Source organism: Bos grunniens, chromosome 26 (genome assembly GCF_055505025.1).
Source record: "Bos grunniens cultivar Pamir isolate PY7600 chromosome 26, Bosgru_T2T1.0, whole genome shotgun sequence".
Lineage (NCBI taxonomy): Eukaryota > Metazoa > Chordata > Mammalia > Artiodactyla > Bovidae > Bos > Bos grunniens.
The window spans coordinates 15,755,151-15,783,017 of NC_141190.1; the positions used below are offsets into that span (position 1 = coordinate 15,755,151).

General features: G+C 43.7%; 1 protein-coding gene across 6 annotated transcripts in view; it reads left to right on the forward strand.

The window, feature by feature from the left end:
• Positions 1-27,867, forward strand: part of PLCE1 (phospholipase C epsilon 1) — a 372,153-nt gene that overhangs the window by 128,229 nt on the left and 216,057 nt on the right. For 2 of the 6 annotated variants that reach the window (XM_086378757.1, XM_086378756.1), the window contains exon 1: positions 4,226-4,556. The exons of the other annotated variants lie outside the window; for them this stretch is intronic. The gene's annotated coding sequence lies outside the window, so the exon portion shown is untranslated. Of the gene's footprint in view, positions 1-4,225; positions 4,557-27,867 lie in introns of those variants that run through there. 6 annotated transcript variants of the gene reach the window in all.

A 27,867-nucleotide genomic window follows, 5' to 3' on the forward strand; every position in this document is an offset into this window, starting at 1 on the left:
TCAGCTGCTTCCTTCCCCACTCCCAGCAAGTCAGAAACAGACAGCAACTGACATGGAATAGCACCCGCCCGGGGGCCTCGCGTTCTTCTAAGTCCTTTGCGTGTATTTTCTCATTCAACAACCTTGTGTTTGGGGATACGGTTATTTTCTTTATTTAAAGATGAGGGAAGAGAGGGGGTTTCCCTGGCAGTGCAGTGGTTAAGATTCTGTGATGCCAGTGCAGGGGCCATGGGTTCAATCCCCACTTGGAAAACTGAGATACCACAGGCCATGTGGCCTATAAAAATAAATAAATTAAGAAAGAAAGAAAAAAGATGAAAAAAGTGAGCCACTGAAAGATTAAATATCCAGGCGAGGTCTTGCCATCCCTTTCCTTCACTAGTGATGGATAGTCAGGCCAAGGGGTCACATTAGACCCAAAGAATCCCTCTGGCCCTGAGAGTTCCAGGGGCCTAGAGGCCTTGGCTTGCTTATGTGGATAATTAGTAAGCCAATTACAGACAACAGAAAGGGAGAATTGAAGACTGGGGAAACTTCTCTCAATTCCAGCTTCCGTGAGGTCTATTCCAAACTCCAATTGGTCCTGTTTATTTGATGAACTCCATGGAGTCTCAGAGATGTCAACCCACTTTTTGGAGTGTGTATGGAGTTGGGCTGTGGTTGGGGAACGGTTCCTTGGACGTTCCAGTTTCCCCCAGACTTAGATCTGGTAGGAGGCCAGCATGGCTGTTGGGCACAGAGGTTCACTGCCTCCCCTAATGGGGCGGTGGATGCCTTCCCCAGCTTTGCCAGACTTCCAGAGTGGGCACTCAGTCAGGCCATGTGGCCACAGGCCCTGAGCAGGTCCTGCAGGGTGGCTTCTTTAGTACATGCTTCTCACTCTTCTTCACACTGAATGCAGGAAAGGCTATGGGTAGGCACAGGGTGGGAAACTGGGGCTTCCTTGGTGACTCAGTTGGTAAAGAATCTGCCTGCAATGCCGGAGACTGGGGTTTGATCCCTGGGTTGGAAAGATCCCCTGAAGTAGGAAATGGCAACCCCACTCCTGTATTCTTGCCTGGAGAATCCCATGGACAAAGGAGCCTGGCGAAATACAGTCCATGCGGTTGCAAAGGTTGAGTGACTAAACCACCACAGTCAGAGCCAGGCTCACCATCCAGGACCTGGCATGGTAGACAGACTAGGTAAGAACAGTCTTAGTTTGGCCATTGAGCTCAGTTTGGGAATGTGTCCACAGTCAATATGTGGATGTCTAAGTGTGACCAAAAAATAAGACAGTTTTTAGAAGTAAATAATCCAGACTTTGTACATTCAAATGTATCTCTCATTTAGTCAGTCAACAAACATCGGTTGAGCCTCACCCTGTGCCAAGTGCTCTGTCAGATGCTGGGACACTGCACAGGCGAGCTCTTCTGGGCTTCTGGTGGGGATCAAGTGATTCTGCAGGCCCTGCTCTGCTGTGGTCATGTTCCCTGCTCTGGAAGCCTTGTCTTCTGGAACCGCTTTGGGCAGCTCTGCCTTTAATCTGGTATCATTGCTCGAAACATTTTTGGAACTCCCCTTTAACAATTGCCTTCAGAGCTAGTCGGGGCCACACGGGAAAATCCATCTCACTATTTTATAGCCACACCTAGCTTGTGACCAAAAATGGTATTACCCAGCTTGATGACCCACTTACTCCCCAGACTTGGCTCTAATTGACTTGCCTGTGAGCCAAAATTGCATCCACCCTCTAAGGATGGATATTTACCACCACTGAACATATTAGCAGTAATTTGGGTAATTTTGAAATAACATCTCACTTGCCCCAAACTCCCCTGGTCCTGTGCCTCAGTTCTAATACTTAGCCCAGTCACCCTTGTGGTGGAAAAACCTTCTTCTGCCTCTGTTCCCCCTGGGAGCCTTTGGAGGTCAGGACCACATGTCTATAACCTCTGCAGTGTCCAGCATGAGTTTTGATGTTCAGAAATGTTTATTTATTAAAATGCAGCATATGAGTTCTGACGGAAGTTTCCAAAAAAGTGTTCCAGAATTGCTGCAAGTGATAAAGGGTGTTGTTGGATCAAAGGGCAGTGTAGTGTACATGGAATACATAGGCTCTGGAATCTATCAGGCCTGATTCCAATCCCTACTTGTCCCCTTTACCAGCAGTGTGGCTGCTACTGCTAAGTCGCTTTAGTCGTGTCCGACTCTCTGCGACCTCACAGACAGCAGCCCACCAGGCTCCCCTGTCCCTGGGATTCTCCAGGCAAGAACACTGGAGTGGGTTGCCATTTCCTTCTCCAATGCATGAAAGTGAAAAGTGAGAGTGAAGTCGCTCAGTCATGTCCCATGTCTGACTCTTCGTGACCCCGTGGACTGCAGCTTACCAGGCTCCTCTGTCCATGGGAGTTTTCAGGCAAGAGTACTGGAGTGGGGTGCCATTGCCTTCTGGCCCTACACAAATTCATTCCCTCTGAGCCTCTATTTCTGCAGCTGTGGAATGGAGATAATGATACTGCCTTCTAGGGGCTTTTATCAGGACAAGTGAGAATGTTCGTGTAACGCTCTAAGCATAATGCCTCTTGTGTAGTACACTAATTCAATAAATTAGAGTGGTTCTTTTACTATTATTATTGTTGCTGTGTCGTTGTATTGGAGTGAATTCTCATTTGGATGCAGAAATTCTGATTTTTTAAAAAATAACATCTCACTTAGCACTCCCATCCTTTAAAATCATATGTTGTAGAGATTTCATGCTGAAATGTAGTTGCTAGAACCCAACTCAGTCCAAGCTCCTCATTTTTCAGAGCTCAGAAAGGGAAGTGGGTTGACTGAGGTCACGCTGGTTCATGGCAGAACTGGATCAGGCCAGAGATCCTTTTATGTGACATTTGATTCTTGCCCCTACATTTGGAGGTTTTCCACCTTCCTTCCAAGGGTCTGGCAAGCAGGCTAGGAGCTCTGGGGCCTGGCATTCTTGGGCGGCAGCAGCCAAGGATTTGGCTTATGCCTTTGGGGAACTGCAAACACATGCTTCCCATGCTTTTGTGTAGTAACACTTTGTCACTTTGCAGAGCACAGAGCATGCTTGTGATGGTGTGGTTGTGTAGCTGGTGAAGCCGGCAGGAGCAGCGGGCTGGTGGTCAAGGAGCACACCAGACAGACCTGGTACCATCACTTAGGTAACAGGTTTGAGCTTCAGCTTCTTCATCTCCAGAACAGGAATGGTAATAGTATCTGCCGCATAGTGTTATTGTGAGGGTTCAAGCATGTTTGCATGTAATGTGCTTAGCACAGTGTGTGGCACATGATAATTACTTTTAAAATTTCACATTATGATCGGTTAAACACATCCAAAATGAAACAGTCTACCTCTGGCATCCCCACCAGTCACAAGCCAATCTCTGATCGGTCTTGAAACCTTACCTGGGGTCTCTCACAAGTGGGCTCTATTGACAAACTACTTCCCCTCCCCTTTCCCCTTTTCATCCAGCATTGTGCCTCTCAAACCTTCCCATCCCAGCCTGATCAGGGAAGACCATCAGATGCTGAAGTAACCAATAGCAGTTGTCTATCAGGAATAGTGTTGGAAACCCCTGGGCTTTCTTATTCATCAAAAGTCCTGAGACTTCCCTAGAGGTCCAGTGGTTAGCTTCCAACGCAAGAGGCTCAGGTTTGATCCCTGGCTGAGGAACTAAGAGCCCACGTGCTGCACATTGTGGCCAAAAAACTAATTTTTAAAAAATTATGGAAAAACAATGGACTTCTGGCTTAAATAAACAGTATTTTTCTTGGAAGATGCCTTTCCTTTGAAGGCATTTGCACCTGTGAGAGGCTCTGGTCTCCTGCAGCATGGCAGGCTTCCACATCCCTGGATTGACACCTTCCACCGTTGCCACCTTGATACCAGGTTCTTTGCACACGAATGCACTGGATTCTGTCTGCTCCTTTTTTTTTTCTCTCCAGCTAAAGCTTTAAGTAATTGAAAAGTTCTGAATTTCTGTTTGGAAAGCATGATGATACTCAGTAAGACCAGAACAATCCAAATAATCCTAAACGTACAGAGACTAGATTCATAAAACCCCAGAGTAATTTTTTTTATCCCCATCTAGAAAAATCGTATTTCATAGCAGTTCTTACAATGCCCTGACTCTGGATGGAGGCCCTCCCTTGATTCTAGATATTACATCATTTCATTTCTGCTAATGTAAACATTCATCACCCCGCAAGTAACAGGATTTTTAGTACAGTTTGAGATTGGGCTTCACTCGGTGGATCGTTGCAATGATTAATGGTTTCAGAAGGAAGTGCAGCAGGAAGAAGCTTTGCGGGAATGGAAGAGGTGAGGCAGCTCCATGTGAGATTCTGCAAAAGGATTAAGATTTGGCACCGGGCTTGGTTTCTGTGCAGCCTCTTAGGCAGAGAGCCTCAGGAGAGGGAAGCAGGCTGTCAGCTGGGGCTTTGCACACTCTCAGTCTGCCTTGAGGGTTGCTTGGTTCTTCCCTCTCTCTGCAGTACCCAATTTTACCTTATTAAAGGATGGATGTGGATGCTGAAGCCTTAAAGAAGACCAGGTAAGGGTTCCTGTTGTACAGGAAGTCCCCTGACGTTCTTAATGCAGGAAATCTGGGGACTGTTCCTTTTCTCACACCGCTGTGCAGTGTTAGCCAAAACACAATTCCTCTGAGACATTTCACAGAGAGGATCAGGGAAGTTTCTTCCCCAGTTAAAGACGTTTCTAAAATGTTTTAACCCAGAATACTGAACAGTTAGAGATGCAAATTTCTCTTCTTTTGAAGACATGGTTTTAAGATTATCGCTGTGCATTTTAATCTACAAGATTTAGAAAGGAATCCTGAGGGTGTATTAGAGATTTGTTTTCCTTCCTTTTATAATGGCCTGTGGTGTGTTATATCTGTATCAACATCTAGTTTAATGAAAACTTCTGATTCATGATATTCTTCAGAATGCTAGCTTTTGAATAAGTTGATTTTCCTTTTGCAGATTTGATTTTCTTTTTAATCTTTTGGCTTTTGTGAATACGATTGTGGTAAGGAATAGGCTTAGTATAACTAATTTTAAAGTATTCTTAAGAGTTCAGTGCAGTTATGTTTGATAGCATCCCTGGCTGAAATGAGCTACATGTTTTTTAATGCTTTAAATATACCTTATTGAAAATGTTTTTCCGTGTTAGTGTCCGTAGTTTATCTGTGTGGTTAAGCTATTTATTCACCAACATTGAGAACATGTTGGACCTTTGATAAGATTAGTTCAAGAAATAACCGAAAGAGTAGTTTCCTGCTCACCACCAATTCAATTCCAAGTCCTGTTCCTTTTCTTTAAAAAAAAAAAAAAAAATTCTGGGGTTAAAAATAACCCAGAATAAAACTTGAAAACTGTTTTGTTTCTCTGTATTTGGCTAACTTCATTGCAAAGCACTGTGTTTAAGGAATTCAAGCTATGAAGACTACTCTTGAAATGGCTCACATAACTCTATCTCTGAATTTCTACAACCCCTTTCAAGAGCATATGATGTTTTATGAGTATTATTGGGATTCAAGTTTTCAATTAAGTTTTTACGCTTTCTACACCCCTTGTGGATGGATGAAAATAACATGAGAAATCATGTCAATTTCCTGACACAAGCTCATTTTTCTCGCGTCCAAAGTAGTGTAGAGTTGTCAAAGTGAGAACAGGGGGCATCTGACACTCCTCTTTACCATGAGAGTGTGGGCGTCTTCGTAGGCGTGAACGCCTGGTGCTTGTTGTAGCAGAAAGATAGACACAGGAATTGTTTTTTTTTTAATTATTTATTTATTTTTTATTGAGGTATAGTTGATTTATGATGTTGTGTTAGTTTCAGGTGTACAGTAAAGTGATTCACTTATATATACTCTTTTTCAAATTATTTTTCCACGTGTGTTGTTACAAAATACGGACTATAGGAACTCTTGGTCTCTATGATTTATTGAAAATCAAATGTTTTTATTCAAAGTAGAGGACTCTGACTCTGTAGCAAGGAGGTCTCTATACACAATTGTTCCTGCCATTTTTGCTTGATGAGCCCTTTTAGTTCATGTAGTCTCTGTTTCTTCCTTTGGGAGACACACTGGCAAGAGAATCTCTAGCATTTTGTATTGCTTTAACCGAGCATTGCATCCACTGTGTTTTTCTCTTAGTGGGATGGCTAATAATAAAGCAGGTTTATGGCTCAATTTGAGGTGTGAGAGCAGCTGTAATCTTTAGGAAAAAAAGAATCATGCCAAGGATTAAACATGCAAACTCTTTAATTGTATTGTGTTCAATCTCTTCTGGTTATTAGAGAATCTAGACATGCTATTGTTACAAATACTTTTCATAATTGAGTTTAAAAAAAATCATGCTATATAGTTGGAAATGGTTAACCCTGATGTTGTCCTGACTTGACTTATGGTCATATCTGCTGAAGGGATAACTTTAGTCCTCTAATATTTTTAGAAATATTAAACAAAATATATTTTGTTATATTTTTGTCAAGAAACAAAATATAATTTTGTCAATGTATTACTTTATCATCATTCTACCTTCTTCCTTCTTATCTGTCATGTAGGATAGAGGGGAAATTGTCCAGGTAAACAGTTGGGGAATAATTACTAGGAACCTCCTAGGAGGTTGCCATGAATTGTCCTTTCCATCCTGGTGTGCTGTTGATAAAGGTTCCATTTATTTGTGTGTTTTTTTTTTTTAATTTTTATTGAAGTAGAAAGACATTCTCATGAAAAAATGTAAGCAATACCAAAAAAATAACAAAAAGTCTCCTCTGTGGACCCCAGACTCCCATGCCTCCTCTAGGCAATGTCGAGAATTCTTTAAAGCAGCCAACAGTGCTTTCAAGCCTTGCTTCTCAAAACACCTGCAGTGTTGCTGCTGGATAAAACACAGCTTCCTGGGCTCCACCCCAGAGATGCTGGATCTAGGAGACTAGAGTTGGGCCCCCAAATGTGCATTTCTAGCAGTTTGCCAGGGGATGTTGCCACCTGGCAAGACAACACTTTGATGTGTGCTGGCTTCAAGTGAAGGTCTCCTTCTTCCGTGTCCATTTTTCACTTTCTCTTTTCTAGTTTTCAGAATGGTTGCAGTTGCAATGAATAGCCACACTATCCCTTTGGGAGAGAACCATGGTGGCAGATAAAATCACATACCTGTAATCAGCATTGGGGTAGGGGGAAGGGTAGTGATAGCGGCAGATATTCTGTGTGAATGGCTGCAGTGTGTGAAGGGCATTGCTTTGTGGGTGGGCCACTGTGAGTTCCAGGCTCGATTACAATCTGAAACAATCATCAGTTAAAGTGAGCACAGCAGCCTCCACCAAAAATCTCTTTTTATTGGTTGTGATTTTGAAAACATTTACTGTAATTATACACATACACACACACACACACATATCCTTGAAAAATGACCCATCTCTGCCCCCGCTTATCTCTGCTTCCCTATGAGTATTGCCACATCTGCCTGTCCTCTGGCATGTGCTGCAGGTGGCCCTGCTTGACATAAAAGAATCCAGGTCACACTTTGGTGTTGGGCAGAGTGTTCCCCATGACACCAGCCGGGGTTATAAACAGGTTTGTTCTCATTGATGTATTGGCTCAAGCCATTTTACTGGGGACCTTTTGTGCCACACACTTCTGGGCTCTGAGATACAACAGTGGGCTGGACAGACAGTCCCTGCCTTTTTGAGGCTTTAGATAATGTAGAGATTCTTGGGGAAGGAGGTGAGTAATCCAGGATGGGGATGGAGAAGGGGAGAAAGGGAAGACTATGACATGTAGGTGCTTAGTGATAACTGGGTGTATGAAGGGAGCCCTTCCAGTTCATGTTCAGTTGGCTTAGATGGTTTCTTGGTGCAGGTCATAGTATTAGGAAGACCAGGAGATACCCTGGGGGAAATATAGTTCTTGCCCTCAAGGAGTTTGCTGTTTAAGGTGATACAACTCTAACAGTCCAGCATGGTACATTGATAAAGAGCTTTCCCATACGGGACCCACCCGCCATAGACATTGTTATGTGGTTAGATAATGAAATATAAGCAGTTGTCTCTGGCGCCCACTTCTGCCATTTCTCAAAGGAGCTATTGCTACAAGAAGAATAAAAAGATAGAACACCTACTGTGTTTTATTTCATGTTCATTTCACACCCTGACTTGCTTGGCCACTGGGTGCTAATTGAATTCAAAGTTCTGAGACATCGAATACTAATAACTTCCATATGCTCACCTGCAACATGAAGACGTACAGAGAAGCGTCAGGTGTGTGTGTGTGTGTGCTGGAGAGGGTAGGGGTTTTACCAGAGACTATGTCTGTTCCATGATTTCTCCACTGGGGTCAGTCTAGCTTAGGAATCCAGTGGGGTCTGCAGATCACACCCATGAAGAAAGAACTGTGGCAACCACTGCAGGCTTAGGCAGGTGCAGGACACAGGGAAGCCTTGGGGCGTTCCAGAGCTATTTAGCAACAGTTGGCAAATGGAGTCATGGTCCCCTAGCAAAAATCGAGTGAAGACCATCTGGTGAAAATGATGAAACAGAGATAGGAAATCAGTTGGCTGGAAGCTGTCCCGTGCATGCCCTGTGATTTCCATGCCAAACTCTCCTTTTTGGTGCCAGCACCATAACTTGAAAGCATACAACAGCGAGGTTCTAAAGTCTAATTTGGGAAGCTGAGAAGGAAGCTGAAGATCAGAAACTTTTGTGATCATTGCTGAACCATAATCATAGATAGATAGATAAATAGATAGACAGATAGCTGAGTACAGACCATCCATGAAACAGGTGATTTTGAGGGTCCTAGTAAGAGCAGAATGCAGGCTGTTGAATTTCTTAGAAACCAAAGGCTCTCATGAGACATCTGGCAAAGAAGGGTAGGAAACTAGGGTCATGAAACAGATTTTCAGAGCAGTGGATAAATCCAAGGAGCCTTAGCATAAAAATGCCATCAGGAAATGCCTAGTGGGTAGAAATAGCCAACAGTTAATGAAAATATGGCAGTAGAAAGGAGTTATGGGCCACCTGACAAGGATAATGAGGTTGAGCTGGAGGCTGGAGTAGGACTGGCCGAGCTAAAAAAATTGGGCCAATTAGTAATAATGAGGGTGTTTACTTGCTTGTAGATTGGCAAAATACTTCCCTGGGATGAATTAGGACAAATGATCATTTCCTGTACTAATGATTTTACAGAAGAAAAGGAAGACAAGCACCGTAGAAGGTGCAGGAAGCATCTGTGTGTGAACACTGTGATTCAATGATCCTAATAAGTTTAAGGGTCTGGTGCAAGGATGGAAAACCAAGATAATGTATACGTAAAAAGGAGAAATGAGAAAAATGTGAATAGTGACTATGAAAAAATATCATAAACCTCAAGAGTCTTGCCAACTAATTTTTTAAAAACATTTCCAACACCTATGGGGAAGCATAAAGTATGACAAGATTCATAAAACCATTTAGTAGGTTGGGTTGAGAAGAACTAGCTTCCTTTTCTTACCTCACCTTCTTTGACTAAGACAATAAGAATAAACATTTGCTAAACACTTATTGTGTGCCAGGCATCGGGCAAAACTCTCCGCGTACCTTCCTGCATTTGTCTCATAGCCCTCCTTGTGTATGCTAGGTCGCTTCAATTGTGTCTCTCTGTGACTCTATGGACTGCAGCCTGCCAGGCTCCTCTATCTATGTGTGGGATTCTCTAGGCAAGAATTCTGGAGTAGGTTGCCACTTCCTTCTCCAGGGGATCTTTCTGACCCAGGGATCAAACCTGTGTTTCTTATGTCTCCTGCATCGGCAGATGAGTTCTTTACCACCAGCACCATCTGGGAAACTGGCCCCTGCTAATAGGCCTAGTGTTAGTTGCTCAGTCATGTCCAACTTTTTGCAATCCCATATAATCTCTATTTACATATGCAGCTCAAAGAGGATTGCTCAAGGCAAGACATATTCCTAAGAAATAGATATCTTCAGGAAAAATAGGAAGTTAATTGAAAGAACAGAGAAATCTACCTGGGAAGCCCATGAAAAAGATCCATGTATAATTTAAGGGGCATCTGTAAGAAACAGACATTAAAGCAAAAATAAGAAGGCCTTTTAAAGTAACTGGAGTGAAGGAGCCAGCCAGAGAACCGGTAGAAGCTTTGTAGATTACCGGAAAACTCCTTCGGATGTATGAAAGGGAGCCAGCAGGCATAATAAATTATTTGCCTTGATCTTTTCAGAAAAAAATATATCAAACTGAATAACACTCTTAAATCATCTTTAGAAGCAGAGGTACTAGATCAAGTAGTGGTGGATGCACAGAATGTTCTAGACCAGTTGACAAACTGGATGTGGATAAATAACCGAGACAACTCGGCATTCATCCAAGAGTTCTAAAGAATTCAAAGGTGAAATTATGGGGCTGATGGTTAAAGCAACTAATCTTTAGCTTCAAAAACCCAGCAATCCCCTAAGCCTTTGTTGTCTGGAAAAGATGCCTGGCTTTACTACTTCATTTGAAAATAAACTATCATAGATATATGTAAAATATGAAATATGATAAATCAAATAAGAAAATAAAGACAGCAGTGATTTTTGAATTCCCAAACCCTGATGTCACAGTCCTGAAAGCTTTGTGAATGTTTCATTCTTGAAATTGCCAGAATTACCCAGCCCCTTACAATCATGTAAAATAAGCTTATAATTATTCATGTGAACTCAGTAGCTAAAGCAGAAAGAAACAAATGGGCAGTGACTCAGGGTTTCGAGAAAGTATTCATCATACAGTTCTGCTTCATTTAGGGGGGAGAAGATTCCTGCAGCCTCGGAAACGGACGCTCACTGTCCATTAATTAAATAGAAGGCATTCGCAGGATTTGGAAACTAATCAGCTTTTGAGCCCCTAACTGCACAGTCCAACTGCCCGATTTGCCTGGTGGTCCGGCCTTGCTCCCAGCTAGCTCAGGCCTTCTCCCCTTTTTCGTGGTCTTGACTTTGGCTAGCCTTGCTTGCTGAGAAGTCCAGATGCCCTGTTCTTTGCTGTGCTTCAGGTATTATAGCTCGAGTTTTCTAGTGTATGTGCTAAGTTGCTTCTGTTGTGTCCAACTCTGCAACCCTGTGGACTGTAGCCTGCCAGGCTTCTCTGTCCATGGGATTCTCCAGGCAAGAATACTGAAATGGGTTGCCATTTCCTACTCCAGGGGATTTTCCTGACCCAGGGATCAAACCCAAGTCTCTTGCATCTCCTGCATTGGCAGGCAAGTTCTTTACCACTAGTGCCACCTGGGAACCCTCTCTAGTGTATAGAGCAGGAGTAAAATGGGCCTGGTGCGGGGAGGGGCCTGGCCAGAGTCAAAACATAGTCAGAAGTTGTGCTAGGTTAGAAGTTGTACTAGGTGAGGCCCATATAGGGAGTTGATCAGGGTCCAAGCAAGCGGCAGTAAACAAGAGATGGAAGCTGAGGTGAAAGTCATTCAGTCATTTAACAGGTCTTTTTTGAGTACGATGTGCCAGGCATTGTACTGAGGATTTGAATGAGACAACCACTGTGAGAAAGATAATCAAGTAAGCAGTCACACTAAAGCAGGACAGGGTCTCTCAACCTTGGCACGGGTGACATTTGGGGCTGGACAGTTCTTTGTTGGGAGGACGGTCCTGTGCATTGCAGGATGCTTAGCAGCATTAGATGGCAGAAGCATCCAGTCACATGCACAGTCTTAACCAGAATGGTTTGCAGATATTGCCACATGTCCTCTGGGAGGTGGAACCATCCCTGCTGAGGATCTCTGCAGTAATGTAGGATAAGGAAGAACAGTGATCTCAGGAACTCCTGCTCAATCCCCTTAGCCCAGACCTGGCAGGGAGGGAGGTTTCCTGGAGGAAGTCATATCAGGAGGAGACTTAGCAGGGTAAGTAGCCCTCAGGTGAAGGTTTGGAGAAGTAGGGTCAGGAAGGGAAGAGCTGCAGGCTGAGGGAAAAGCCAGGTCTGGAGTCTAGAGGGAAGAAGTCCTAAGCCAGCTGAGTACTCATGGGTGGCAGTGGCTGTTGTTTGGTCGTAAGTCATGTCCAACTCTTCGCAGCTGACTCTTTGTGACCCCATAGACTGCAGCACACTAGGCTTCCCTGTCCTTCACCATCTCCCGGGGCTTGCTCAATCTCGTGTCCATTGAGTCAGTGATGCCATCCAACCATTTCATCCTCTGTCATCCCCTTCTCCTCCTACCCTCAGTCTTTCCCAGCATCAGGGTCTTTTCCAGTCAGTTGGCTCTTCACATCAGGGGGCCAAAGCATTGGAGCTTCAGCCTCAGCATCAGTCCTTCCAGTGAATACCAGAGGGAGGAAGTCCTAGGCCAGTTAGGTGGTTACTCATGGGTGGTGGACACTCCTTTTAGTGCAGTTATCATTGCCCAAGAGGTAGTGTTTCACACACCGGGTTCATCATCAGGTTAATGCCTTTTGGATGCTGTGCTTACATGCATGCAGCCACACCCAGGAAAGGAGTGATGTTGGTTTAAAGATGCTTAGCCTAATGGTCACAAGTGCAAGGGAAGAAGCGGGTATCCAGTCCCCTTCCTGCTGAATTGTCGGTAGAATTCTAATTTCAGCTCTAATGTGTTTTTTAAAAATTTATTTGGCTGTGCCAGGTTATATTTGCGGCATGTGGGATCTCTGACCAGGGGTGGAACCCAGGCCCCCTACATTGGGAGCCCCCAGTCTTAGCCCCTGGACCACCAGGGAAGTCCTTCTAATGTCTGTTTTTGATTAGCTAAATCGAATCCAATTAGAGAAAGATTCAAAATTGTTAGCTGAAAACTTTTATCCAATGGCTAACTTAGAAATTGTTTCCAGTTGTTAATAACTAAAGATTGTTTCATCAGTTATTTTAACAAATAATATGTTTAAACCTTTTAAATGCCCCCGTCTTCCTTCTACCCTATCTGTAACTGATTCTTTTCTAGAGAGATTGGTTTTGATTTCACAGGAAAGGGCTGTGAGTCACCTGCTGGGTCTCCCCAGGGGTTCACGCGTCTTCGAGGAAGATGTACTCTTGTGTCTCTCCTTGGGCTTCATTCGCTCTACGGCCTGCGTCTCCCGTGGGCTCCTTAATTGTCTTATACCTTGTGGGCCCTTCCATTCCTCAATAACAGTAATTAACGTTGAGCACTCCTTGTGTGCCACAGCCTCAGGCTGCCTCTGAGAGGAGCAACAGGCACTCGAAGTGGGGGAGAGGGAAGCAATCAGGTATGGCACCATACTAACTGCTTTCATGTAGGATATTCCTTCTGATCCTCTCAGAGAACCCTACGTAGTGGGTGATGTCATCTACGTTTTGCGGATGAGTCACAGGCCTGATTTCACACAGTTACTACGAGGAACAGGTAGGATTTCAGCCCACCTGTTAGATTCTAAGCCTGCGTTCCTTCTATTTCCATATCTTGGGGAAACCACCCAGGCCGTGGGCTGTGCTGTGGCCCAGCTTGCATGCCATTAAGACAGGCTGATCAGGGTCTTCTTGGGCTGCAAGGCAGATCTGGAACTTGAGGGGTCTCCAGGTCTAAGAGTAAGGCTGGCATCTTGAACTGTTCTCAGGGGCTTCCTGGGATTCCGATTCATCCTTATTCAGACCATCACTTCATTGCTTCCGTCAGAGATTGCTAGCTTTCCTCACTCTCCCAGGTGTCTTGGCTGTTGCTCCTATGGGCAGCATGGAATGATGCTAAGAGGCCATTCTAAGTACCTCTGTCTTTCACTTGCTGTCTGGCCTTCATTGTACTGCTTATGCAGCTGACTCATTTGCAAAATGATGGCCCAGTCATAAACCCTAGCTGGTTGTTTCTACTGGTTGCCCTGGGTGTGGAATAACATAATGTCTGTAAAGGCAGACTGAAAAGTTGCCTAATCTGCTACTGTCAAAAGGTACTGTGTCGGCACCAGGAGGGACAAATTACCATTGAGTCGACTCATATTAATAATAGGAACTTAATGTGTGAGTATTGGACAAGGGAATGAAAAAAACTCCCATCAGGAGGTGAGTTCGGAGAAGAACTTCCTATCAGCAAGTCTGGTTTCCCTGTCAGGCAAACAGCTGCAACATATAATAAAGAGGACTCTCTCTGAACACTCAGCTAACACAGCGTGTCAGGCACAACACATTATGACTTCTATATAAGAAAGTACTGAGAAGGTTACACCTAAGAGGATCCCTCTGATGACCCAGCTACCTCCCCACTGGAGAGGTGATGAAGATCAGAAGCATTGGTGACCAGATGAAACTTACATGTAGGCAGAGGTGAAGCTCAGACTATTCGACTTCTCAAAGTCTGTTTGCACTGTGTATGTGGGAAAAGGGAAACCCTAGAATACTTTTTATTTGGATATGCAAATAAAGTCTCCCAACAAAGATTCTTGAAGGGTTAGTTATTATGGACTTGGGGAATACTATATATATATATTTAAACACATATAAATAAATTTATGCCATTAAAAAAATTTTTTTTGTCATGCCATGTGGCATGTGGGATCTTAGTACCTAGACCAGGGATCAAACCCATGCCCCCTGTGTGAAAGCGTAAGGCCCTAACCATTGGACCACCAGGGAAATCCTGGAGGATACGGTACTGACAAGATGAGGACCTCTGCTGAGGAGAGTACTTCATATATGGAGGGAAAAGTGACATCAATGATGTTTTTCACTGTATTTGTTCATTAATGAGTCCATTCATTCAATCAGTATTTACTGAGCACTTACAGCTGTGTGCCAAGCACTGGGCTAAGTGGTAGACCAGCAAGCCCCTGCCTGATGGCGCTTCCAGGCTCCCTATAACCAGGCTTATTCTGAAACAGCTGGAGAAGGCATACAGGGAGCTGTTTGAGGCAATAAGATGGAGCTCAGCCATAAGAACTCCTGAGAGGGCTATGTCCACTAACATAGTAGACAAGGGTGTAACAGACGAGTTTCAAAATGCCGTTTCTGAGAGCATCAAGCTTGGCAGCCTAGAATTTTAGAAAATTCAACTGTTTGCACAGAAGGGTCAGAGAAAGGAGGCCTGCCAGGAGGTTGCTGCAACAATCCAAGTGTGAGGTGTCTAAAGCCAGGGCTAAAGCAGTCAGAGTGGAGAAGAAGGGTGTCTGTCTGAGTCATGTTCCAAAGTATCACTGGCTGCCTGGTTTAGGGAGGAACAGAGGGAAAGAGGTAAAGGTGATGCTGAGGTTTCTAGCCAGAACAGTGACATATCTCTTGTGTGACCGTGAACAAGTCAGTTCACCTTTCTGAACCAAATTCATTTGGGCCTGGTTACTTTGCTCTCCTTACTTGCTTAAGTAAGAAGTTTATTCTCAGTATCTGGAAGAATTGAGAGTAGGGCCATTTGGTCTAAAATTGTCAAGTCACTTTTCCTTGGGCTTTAGACTGCCCTGGGGACTCTTTCCCATTTCCACTGCTCAGCGCCTTGGTTGTAAAGGTCACTAACATGTTGGTGTGAGTTAATCACGTCTGGTCTGCCCTCATGCTGCGTGCATACCTCCAGGCAAGACAATGATCGGTTTCAAGACTGGTGCACAACAGTTAGCTTAGAGGGAGGGTGTCCAGGGCACTGGTGGGGGCACTGCATGTGGGAGGGTTCCTTATCTGGAGGTTCAGGTGGGCTTGCTGGAGGAAGCACTTAGAGAATGAACGTGACTTGGCCAGAGTTACCAGGAAGAGGAAATAGCATTTACAAAAACCTGGAAGTAAGAGAGAGGAATGAGTGGGTGATAGACTTGGGACTCCTGGAAGGAGCTGTTTGCGCTGAGTGGCCAGGCTCCTCCTGTCTTTCCAGAGAGAAATGCAGGCCCAGGCCTCGTTTACCAAGGAGAGGTGGCCTGTGACAGGCTGGGAGGTAGAAGGAGCTCTTCTTTGGAGGCTGTGGTCTGCTTCCTCTCTCCTGAGTGACTGTGTGATCCCCACAGAGGGGGATCTCGGGGCCCTCAGTGCTTTCATGAATGAAGTGAGGACTCCTGAGTTCCTGTCAGTGCCTCATTCTGAGGCTCTCTGAAATTATTTTTAAAGCTGAGAAAAAAAAAAAAAATCAAGCGACTACTGAAAACAGATTTCAGTCCTTATTAGGTTGCAAAATGGGAACAGAAACATAACCTGCTATTGAGAAAGAATTCAAAGAACCATTTGAGAAGAAGCATCTTTGATATTGAGTAGATAAAGGTTCTGTGGCAATTCAAGTCGATCCTGAAGTTGAATTACCAAAAAGCAAGAGATGAATCACAGGAGAAATCTGAGGAAGGAGAGAAAAATGCTCCTCAGAAACAAGTGGGCATTTGATAAAAGGGACTGAGCCCCTCCTCCCCGCCGCCACCAGGTGGGGTGAGTTTCTTGGTAAATACGGTGGCCACGGGCTGGCACAGAAGATGTGCAGGGTGACGGGGGCCACAGACCTGCATCAGAGAGCTTGAGCTCCCAGGAGGGGCCTCCCATGTCTGCCTGGAAGTTGTGGGGCGCAGAGCGGGCATTAGATGCTAGACGGGTAGGGCCTTCGAGACCAGAGGCTTTGTGGAACTGAATGCCAGCTGAGCCGGGCAGGACCAGCATCTGACGTGTAGTGATGTGTATGTGTGGTAGGATGTGTTTGTGGGGGTGTGTACTTGGAGTTGCCAGGGGACCTCTGAGGCCATGGGTCAGAATCCCTGAGGAAACTGGACAAGTGGGCCGGGCAGCTGAGCATTTATCTGCCCTGCCTGCTGAGAGGTCACATTCTGACAAGGAGTCCAGGGAAGAAGAGGAGAATAGGTTTCTTCTACAACAGCGTCACAATATGAGCCAGGTGGAGTCAGGCGTCCTCATCATCATTTCTTCAACTTCATCTTCAGAACAACAGCAGCAGCTGTAATGTGCCAAACACTAAGCTAAGTTCATTATCGATGTTAGTTTCAAGCCTCACAACAACCCAGCAAATAGGCATTATCTTTATCATCCCCATTTTATCCATTTTTCCTCCAGTGAGGCAATGGAACCTCAAGGAAGTTGAACCTCAAAACTAGTGATTTGCAGACATGAGGATTCACGTACATTTTCCTCTTTCTCTTCTGTGAGACACAATATGAATTTTTTCCAGTCCCAATCAGTTGTACCAATGTGCCATGTTCCCAGGAAAGAAATAATAATAAGCAAAGTTGTTTTTAGATTGTTTTAATAATTTTAAAAAATGACGTCTTTGCATTCCTATAATTTGCATTTCTTTAATAAGCAGTGAAGAGTACAATGTTTATACTATTTATCCTCCTGGGAGAATTGTCTTCCTTTTTTTTTTTTTTTTTTGTCCATTACTAGCTCTCTCATATCACAGATGAAGACAATATAACCTGGAGAGTTTAAGTGACCTGTCCAAGGTCACACAGCTAGTTATTGGAAGGACCAAGGCCAGAACTTACCCATGGGGTCTCTTGACTGCTCTCTACCCCATTGCCCTGGGCTGAGCCCCCAGGGCCCCCATCCTGCCACCTCAGTGGGGGAGGATACTTGAAACCTCACTCTTTGCAGGGGCTGTCCCAGGGGGAGAGAGAACAGGAAGGCAGCTCCTTGAAAAAAGCATCCTGACATGAAGTCCTTTCTACAAAAAGCCCTGGAATCTCTTCTGATGAGCAATAGGCCACTTCTCAGACGTTAAAATAGCTAGTTTGTTTTTAAAAAAAAAGGTACAAAAAAGAAAAAAAAAGGTACAAAGAAGAAAAACAGTGGAGGAGGTAGATAGCACGTATGTAAAGAATTCTCACTGGAAATTTTAAAACCAAATATAAAAACCAGCTAATAAACTGCCCATCGCAACCCAAAGATGAACCCACCGGAGATCTCCCTGGGGCATCTGGGACAAGAACAGCTATTCTGTGAAATCTGCTGTTTAAAGAGCACTGGCTGCCAGGCACCATGCTGAGTGCTTCCCGAGGATTCTCACTTATGCCTCATGAGCACGTGATATGATAGATACTGGTGTTATTATTATCGCCATTTTATAGATAGGCAAACAGGCTTTGAGAGGTTCAGATCTTTTTTTTTCAAGGTCACAAGATAAGAAGTGGCAAAGTTGGGGCTTGTACTGGGGCCTGAATCCAAGGTTTGCTCTTAATTACTTATGCTACCAGATACCCTGAGGTCGTGTCTTAGCCAGCGAGTGGCAGCAGTCCTCCGGCTGGCATGCATGGGGACAGTCCTTATGAAGACAAATTATCCCAACCACTTTGAATAATGGTCTAGAAAACAGCATCCCAAAGACCAGGTTTTCAAGACCATTATTCAGTTTCAGTAATGGAGGCTCAAGACATTTCATTGTAGGTAAGAGCTCGAAGTGTTGGAGCTGAAGTGACCCAGACTTAAGCATTGAAGCATCTTGTCTCACCTGAGCTCTTACCCTTCCCCCCATCATGTGTGTGTGTATGTGTGTACACACACGTACACATGCACTCACACAGTCACTTACACACCAGAACAGCTAAGAATAAATAGGTTCAAATAGCTCAAGCAAACATTTGGCTGAAATGACAGACTCTGAAGCTGACGGGCACTATGCCAAGGCATTCTAATTTCATCTCTACAACAAACTCATATCTCTTTTTTAAAGAGATGTGTCATTTTGATTTCAGCAGTCTAGGCAGGAGGTTTTTCAATGTGAATTCCTCTCAGCCCTTCCTAAATAAAATGAACAGCTGAGCCTTGTCTTGTCTAATGTATGGCTTTCCGTGGTACTTTTATGAGTGAGTAGTGTAAGCAGAGAGGAAGTAGCCTTTAAGAGAATCAGTGTGCGGCTGCTCTCAGCTGCCTAGTGTTGTCTCCTGCAATGAGGATTTATTTTATAAACACATACATCGTGCTTACTCTACAACAGGTGCTGATCCAAACAATGTAGCGACAGTAACATCCTCGTCACAACCCTGTGAGGGGGATACTGAGGCAGGACGGAACCTGGTAGTGGTTCAGCTGTTCCCCGCCAGGGACCAGTTTCATGGAAGACAATTTTTCAATGGACTGGGGAGGGGAGGGTGGTTTGGGGATGATTCAAACGCATTACATTCATTGTGCTCTTTATTGCTATCATTATTATATCAGCTCCACCTCAATCATCAGACATTAGATCCCGGAGGTTGGGGACCCCTGGTTTACCTGAAATCACTTAGATGGGGAATTGGTGGAGCTGGGCTCAAAGCTCAGGCTGCCTGGCTTCAGTACCGGTTACTTATGGGTAGTTGAAAATTACATTTTCTTCTAACATCAAGTCAATTATCCTCATGCAGGACTTTTCTCACACAGAGAGTAAGCCTGAAGTTCACGCATTCCGTGACCCTGGAGGGAAAAAGAACTAAACTCCAACAAGCGATGGGAAATGAGTCAGAGTCTGTTTATTTTGGTGATTTATTTTGTGAGAGCCATCGGTTGAATGAATGAACAAGGGAAGCGTGAGCTTTTCACAGCTTCTGTGTGGCTACTCCGATATTTAATAACTCATTTCTTTTGATCTTCTAAGCCATCTAATTGAAATACCCCCCAGTTCAGATATTATGGTTTATAATTGGCCTTCAGCCCCTGTCTGCATCTGACATGATGGACTCAACTACATCTCACCCCTTGTGCCTTTGACCTCTTACTCTAAAAATAAGGGCCAGATGAGTGCTTATATTCTTTACAGAACAGATGACGGTTTTACTGGACAAGTGTGGTTTATACTTTAGAACAGCTGCATGCATGGAAAGAAATTATTCGAGTAACCCGTTTTCAGACATTGACACATACATTTGCCTTTAAATTCAATATGCACTTTCTCAAAAAGGATAAAAATGTAAACAGTCTTCTCATACATTATCCTGCACATCTGAATCCTGTGTTTTAATGGTTTCTCTTGTGACTCTGGTGTATTACACTGGTAATAGGAAAGGAAGTCCCATTGCCTCTTTGGAGTGACATGAAAACTGTAGAATGTTAGAGTCGACAGGGGACCTGGACATCATCAGGGGTGACCCTCATTTATATGTGGATTCAGAGACCCACAGAAGTTTGGTTCTCCTGGGCCCCTCCAGGCAATGGTGGTAAACGTGAGGCTGGAACCAGTTCACCTGACTGCAGGCCAACAGAGTTGGCCGAAGCTGAGATAAACTCTAAAAAGTTGGTCTCCAGAGGTTTTCTGGCCACCACTCCCTGCCTGACAGTGCCAGCCTCACCCCATTGCCAACACGAGGGATTGGCTGTCTGTCCTCTCAGCCCTTAGACACCTCTTCCAGGTTTCAGACCTGGAGTCGTCCCTTTTGTGTATCAGGCTCTCATTGCCTGAACACGGCATTGGCCTCCTCACTGACAGCCCTGGTGTTCCTGATCACCTCCTCTCAAAACACATAAAGCATTTTTAAGACATGTAACTATCATACCCAAAAGGCCAGTCTTGATTACATCAGACCTTTTCTAAAATACTGTCGTCCGTTTCATTCACTGATGTGTCCCAACCATCTGGAACAGAACCTGGCACATAGTAAATACTTGTTTAATGAATAAATGACCTCATTTCCTACTGAATAAATGGATTCTTACTCCTTAGCCTTGCGGTTGAGGCCTTTTATCACCTGCACTCATCTTTTCCCACCTTCCCCCTTCTATCCTCTGGTAATTTAAAACAGCAACATAAAAGATATTCTTTTAGGCTAACGATTTATGGAGTGTTCATAAGCGTCAGGCCTTTTCTAACCTCTTTATGTCTATTAACTCATTTAATTGGCACAAAAGCTCTATAATGTAAGTATACTATTATTAATGACATTCTACAGATGAGGAGAGTGAGTCACAGAGAGGTTAAATTGCCTGTTGCTTCTAGGATGAGGCACAGCTGGGATTCCAGTGCGGGTAGCATGTCTTGAGAGCCCATGCACTTCACCACTGTGCTATAGTTAGCTCTCCTGTTTACTTTATTTTTTAAAAGAATTTTTTAATGTGGGCCATTTTTAAAGTCTTTTACTGAATTTGTTACAATATTACACTGTCTCTCTTCTGTTTTGGTTTTTTGACCACAAGGCCTGTGGGATCCTAGCTCCCTGACCAGGGATCGAACCTACACCCCCTTGCACTGGAAGGGGAAGTTCTAATCACTGAACCGCCAGGGAGGTCCCCTGTTTAGTTTATTTTTAATTACAAATTCCAACAATCTAGAAATATCAAAAATAAAAAGTGACAATTGTCCTTTTCCCCCCAAAATTGAGATAATCCACATGTATCCTTTCAGATGGCTTTCTTATGTTTAAATGAACAGTTATATTATTTTAAAACTAAAATGGTTGATACCATACATATTGCAACTTGTCTTTTTCATTTATTATATTTTTGAGATTTTTTTTCTTCTTACTACACATATTGCTGCTGCTGCTGCTGCTGCTAAGTCGCTTCAGTCGTGTCCGACTCTGTGCGACCCCATAGACAGCAGCCCACCCGGCTCCTCTGTCCCTGGGATTCTCCAGGCAAGAACACTGGAGTGGGTTGCCATTTCCTTCTCCAATGCATGCAAGTGAAAAGTGAAAGTGAAGTCGCTCAGTCGTGTCCGACTCTTAGCGACCCCATGGACTGCCGCCTACCAGGCTCCTCTGTCCATGGGATTTTCCAGGCAAGAGTACTGGAGTGGAGTGCCATTGCTACCTTACTCTTTTTCACTGTTACCTACTATTCCATTGTATGGATATACCATAATTTATTTTATCAGTCATTGATGATGAACATGAACACTTCCTTAAAAAAAGGAACAGAGCTGCAGTGAACATCACTGTGCTTTCATCTGTACAATGTTAATATCTCTATCAGTTTAGATTCCTAAAAACGTGGTTACTGGATCTTACGGTATATACGCTTAAAACTATGATGGGTATTGATAAGTGGCCCTCTGGAAATTTTGTGCCAATTTATCCTCCCGCTAATGGTGTCTTGAAGTTTTTGTGACTTTCCTTACTTCCATGTACAAGTTCAGGAAGTGAGCACTAGCTCCCTTCCTAACAATTCCCGTCCTGAGAACTCATGTTCTCTGATCTTTATGCCTCTCTTTCTGTAGAAAAGCTATTTTGTCTTCTACACTGTTTGGCTATAATCAAACCCTCCCTAACCCCTCTCTTCTTACCTGTGTGAACTCTGTCTCTCTCTGTCTCTCTCTCTGTCTTCCCCCACCCCTCTACCCTGCTTGGTTATGCAACAACAAAATAGAGATCCTCATTCAGGCCTTGATTTATTGGTTACAATTTTCCTACCAGGGAACTTGGAGATTACATAGAGAAGAGTGAACTCTGTGTTCCTGACTGTGATGATGAGTCATGTGGTGCTGGTTGGAGTTGATCTTCCCAACCTTGTGGTATCAGTGTTTGGCTGTGTAGGTAAAGATGTCATTGTCATCTCACCCAACCTTATTTACAACACGTCCATGTGGAAGGCAAGACTGGAGAAAAGTCTTTTAACTGATGAAGGGGATGGGAAAGGAGGGATAAAGGAATGATGCTTGCTGGACCCTTCCTTTGGGCCACGTCCCTTGCTTGGTGCTTTCAGTACATTATTGAATTTAATCCTCCAGTGAGAATAGACTAAACAGCTTAGGAATGTTCTGTCTGGAAAGAGAAGGAGGAGGATGTGAACAGTTTCTAAAGTCATAATAGACTTCCTAGCGTAACTACTAGGAAGAAGCAAAGATAGCCCTTGGAGCTAGAGCAGAACGAGTCTAGGACAAGACAAAGGTACTTCTGAAAGTGGCAAGTAAGTGGTGGACTCTGTAGCCATAAGTGTGGTGCTGATGGAAAAATAGATTTGTTTTTTAAAGGCTTTTAGGAAACTACATATAATGGATAATAACTACTACTGGCTTTCTAAAGAAAATTAGAATTTTGGGGGTCCATACCATTCCTTGACGTTAAGGAGTCCAAACATACTTTTGGCTCTAGTGTTCATAGAAGTGTTTAGGTTAGTAGTGGGTAGAAGGAGGGCATTCTGGACTTTCTTCATCTCACTTTAAAACAGAATTGCTCTACCTTTCATCTTTTATAAATTCTCTGCTTCTCCATGAGATTTCACTTGAAAATATTTTTTGTTACAAAAAAGAAGTCGTAAGTCATTGCATTTGATTTCACTGGAGATGGGCTGTGGGGCTAACCCACCATGGCAGATGTTACCTGTGGATCCAGGCTCCACCGTTGCTTCTCTCCATAGAACAGGCCAGGGCCTGCTGGCCTTGTAGTCCGTTCCTGACCCCGGTCATGGGAGGGGAAGAAAGAGAGGGCCCTCACAGCAGCAGGAACTGTTCCCTGTTACTGGAGGAACAAACCCAGTCTATTCATAAGCCCTCCCAGTCCCCACCCGACTCTGCCCCAGGCAGGGTGTGAACTCAGCTGCAGTTGTAGTGCCTCCAGGACTGCAAACCTCCTGTTTGCCCAGGAGGAGGAGTCAGGGAGGCCTTGGCCTCAGCCTGACTCACAAGTTCGTGCCTCCCCTGTGCTGTTCCCCAGTTCCTGGTTTAAGTCCCACCCTGGCCTGGTCTTTCCCTTGAGCTCTGAGTCAGAAGACAAGGGTTGAAATCTCTGCTTGGCCATTTTGCAGCTGTAAGGTTTTATTTTATTCTGAACCTGTCTCTAAGCCTGTTTCGTGTATGTTTCTCATGTATTCCTGTTGGGCGGTTATGAGGATTTATTGAAATATGGCAAGTAAAGCACTTAGCAGAGTGCCCACAGTGAGGTAAACCCTGAAATGGGGGTGTCAGTGGTCAGAGTTGCTGCTGATGTATGTTACTTTTATGCCTCCCAGCATCGTTGCTAATATCCTGTGATAGACCTGTGACTTGGAGGAGACTTTGATTCCTGCCATGAGACCTGATTCTGAACCACTGATTCTCCCCTGGACACCTTCCTGCTTCTTTCCAGTCCCACAGCTCACCTGATCAGCACTGACTCTTCTCTCCTTGTCTGTACTTGGGTTGACAGCATAAAGGACAATACACAGGAATACACAATAACAACTCTGTGCTGTTATTGCACTTAGAGAAGTACACTGTATCTCCAAAACACTTCACATAAACGGTTTCATATTTGATAGGTTTCCTTTTTTTGAAATTGAACCCTTCAAATGTCAATGACAGAGCCAGGGGCTGGCTAGTGGCATAGAGAAGTTGCCAACTTCATACCATTCCCTGCCATCATTGAGTTTACACATCAAGACATACTGCTTTGCTTTCTATTAATATATACTTGTAAATTTTCCTTTGAGTCTGGGAGCAGGAAGAGAGTGAGAGTTCAGTTCTGCTTCTCTGTAGTAGCGGTGGTGGTTTAGTCACGAAGTTGTTTCCGACTCTTTGCAACCCCATGGACTGTAGCCCACCGGACTCCTCTGTCCCTGGGATTTCCCAGGCAAGAATACTCGAGTGGGTTGCCATTTCCTTCTCCAGGGGATCTTCCTGACCCAGGGATTGAACGCAGGTCTCCTGCATTGCAGGCAAATTCGTTACCAACTGAGCCGCCAAGGAAGCTCTAGTCATATTCTAATCAGCTATTAAAACTGAGGGAAGCTGGGTCTTTATGGAAAAAGAAACGTTTTATCTTTGATCTATTCTTGTTCCAGAATGTTCTGGATTTATCCCAACAACAGCTGCAAAGATGTTTGTCAAAATTTTGCATTCCCAAAGGCCTGAATACCTGAAACAGAGAGAATACAGTCAAAAAATAAGTAAAAATAAAATACATAAACTGCTTTAATAAATAGAAAATAGTCTTATGCTTATAAGACAGACCTTCTAAGTAAAATCATTTTGCCTCTGTAACCAGTAGATCTTGCCATCTTAAGGGCATATTATGTCTCTTTGTGCCAAAAATCACAAGACCTTTCGTTCTTGTCCTTATGATCCTCTGCAGTGCTCTATTCAGAGTAATGGGATGGAGCCTTTTTTTTGCTACTCGTTTGAAGTTCCTCAAATGGAGACACTTTCGGTTGCAGGTTTGGAGTATGTTTTCAAACCAGCGTAGAGCCAGGATCTAGAACTTTTCATGTGACCTGCGATGTTTTGGATAGACTCCTTTGACAAATCCTGTTTGCATTGCAAAAATTATGGAAGGAGTATGGACCTTTTCTAAAATTCATCCAGGAAGTAACCACCCCTGTAGAGAAAGTTTTATGCATAAATATGTGTATCACAGCAGCTTTTATAATAGTGGAAAACAGGAAACAGCTGAAATTTACACTAATAAGAAAATGTTGCACTACACTGTGGTTTGTTCTTGGGAAGAATTGTACAATGAAAGTGATGTCTTTTAGTATTACAGAGAGCAGTTTGATTGTTATGTAGAAAAAGAAGAAAAATAAATTGTATTTAATACAGTCACAATTAGGTAAAAATATATAGTGATGTGGTATCATGTGGAATCTTTTACTTTATTCAAATTTTCCTATATTCAGCATGAATTTTTATAATTGGGGGGAAGTTTTTAAAACTGAAAACAGAAGCATTATCCTTCTTTATTGGTAATCTTGTGTTTGTAGTGCTGCGAAGGCATCTTCGATTTTTCTAGACCAGTATTTCTCAACTTCAGCCGGTTTGGAGTTGGATAATTCTTTGTGGAAGGAGCTGCCCTGTGCCTCCCATGTAGCAACATCAGGGCCTCTACCCATTAGATGCCAATAGCATGCCTCAATTGTGACAACCAAAAAATGTCTCCACATTTTCCCAAATGTCCCCTAGGGGCAAAATAACTGAGAACTGCTGTTCTATAACTGTCTACTGATATTCCCCAAATTCCCACCTCCTATGCAGGAAAAGAGAGACCAGAGGGAAGAGGGGCAGGAAAGAGAATGTCTGGAGATTGATCTGGAGGGTTTTGGTAAGAGAGTTATGCCAGAAACTTGTAAAGCATTAGGTCAGTGTGGTCAGGAAGAAGGGGCAGAGAGAGAAGGGGCTCCTGGAGACCCTTGGAAGGGGAGGCAGCTGCTGGGCAAAGCCATACAGGCTGAGCTGGCCTCCACAGCACACAGTTTTCAACAAGGGGGACATAGTGTCTGGCAGTCCAAGGGCCACCTGCATCAGGGGGACCTACCAAGATGTAGCAGTGTCCATTCAGTTGTGCACAATGATGGAGAAATCTAGGGATTCATTCATTCATGAAACACTCCTTTGTGGCAATAAGTAGCAAGATTTCTTCCAGTTACAGGGTAGGATTCTAGGACAGGACCTCAGCCCCTTGCAAGAAGAAATGGAATGAAGATAGAGTCTGAGAAAACTTGGAAGGACTAAGATTCCTGCAGTTCTGGTCACAGGAAGGAGGTAGAAGACTGACTTCCCAGCTAGGAGTGAAAACAGATGCACTGGACTAGAGACTGTGAAGGCTGCAGCAAAGAGCTAAAGCTCCTTAAATTTCCCTTGACTTGGAGCAGGATTGTTCTCATAACTAGGGCAGCACAGTGCTCTCAAGTACATTAGAAGGAGCACAGCCTCAGACAAGGAGGAGGACTAGGTGAGAACACTGAGGGCAGTGGTGAGTCAGAAATGAGATTGTGCAGGGTTGGTTCTAGACTGAGAGCCTTTTTTTTCCCCTTTCTTTTCATATTAAAAAAATTATTTTATATTAGAGCATAGTTAATTAACAATGTTGTATTACAGACATAAAGAACAGACTTTTGGACTTAGTGGGAGGAGAGAGTGGGATGATTTGGGAGAATAGCATGAAAATGCGTATATTACCATGTGTAAAATAGATGTCCAGTGCGAGTTTGATGTATGAAGCAGGGCATTCAAAGCCAGTGCTCTGTGACAGCTTGGAGGGATGGGGTAGGGAGGGAGGTGGGAGGGGGATTCAAGATGGGGAGGGGGAACACAGGTATACCTGTGGCCAATTCATGTTGATGCATGGCAGAAACCATCCCAGTATTATAAAGTAATTATCCTCTGATTAAAATAAATAAACTTTTAAAAAACTCTAGAAAAACCCCCCAAAAAACAAAAGCAAAACAGTGTTGTATTAGTTTTAGGTGTATAGCAGAGTGATTCAGTTATACATATACATGTATCTATTCTTTTTCAAATTCTTTCTTCGTTTAGTTTGTTACAGAATGTTGAGCAGAGTTCCCTGTGTTGTACAGTAGGTCCTTGTTGGTTACCTCTTGTAAACATCCTAGCATGTACATGACACTCCTAAACTCCTGATCTCTTCATCCCACGTCTTCCCGCTGGTAACCATAAGTTCCTTCTCTAAGTCTGTGGGGCTGTTTTTGTTTTGTAAATAAGTTCATTTGTATCCTTTTTTTAGATTCCACATATAAGTGATACCATGTGATACTTGTCTTTCTTTGTCTGATTTACTTCACTTAGTATGATAATCACTAGATCCATCCATGTTGCTGCTGCTGCTGCTAAGTGGCTTCAGTCGTGTCCGACTCTGTGTGACCCCATAGACGGCAGCCCATCAGTCTCCCCCGTCCCTGGGATTCTCCAGGCAAGAATACTGGAGTGGGTTGCCATTTCCTTCTCCAGTGCATGAAAGTGAAAAGTGAAAGTGAAGTCGCTCAGTCGTGTCCGACTGCAGATGGTATTATTTCATTGTTTTTGATGGCTGAGTAATATTCCATTGTATATATGTACCACATCTTCTTTATCCATTCATCTCTTAATGGAAATTGAGGTTGCTTCCATGTCTTGGCTATTGTAACTATTGCTGCAATGAACATTGGAGTGCATGTATCCTTTTGAACTATGTTTTTCTCCAGATGTATACCCAGGAGTGGACTTGCTAGATGATATAGTAGCTCTATTTTTAGTTTTTTGAGGAACCTCCATACTGTTCTCCACAGTGGCTGTACCAGTTTACATTCCCACAAACAGTGTAGGAGTTTTCCTTTTCTCCACACTCTCTCCAGCATTTAT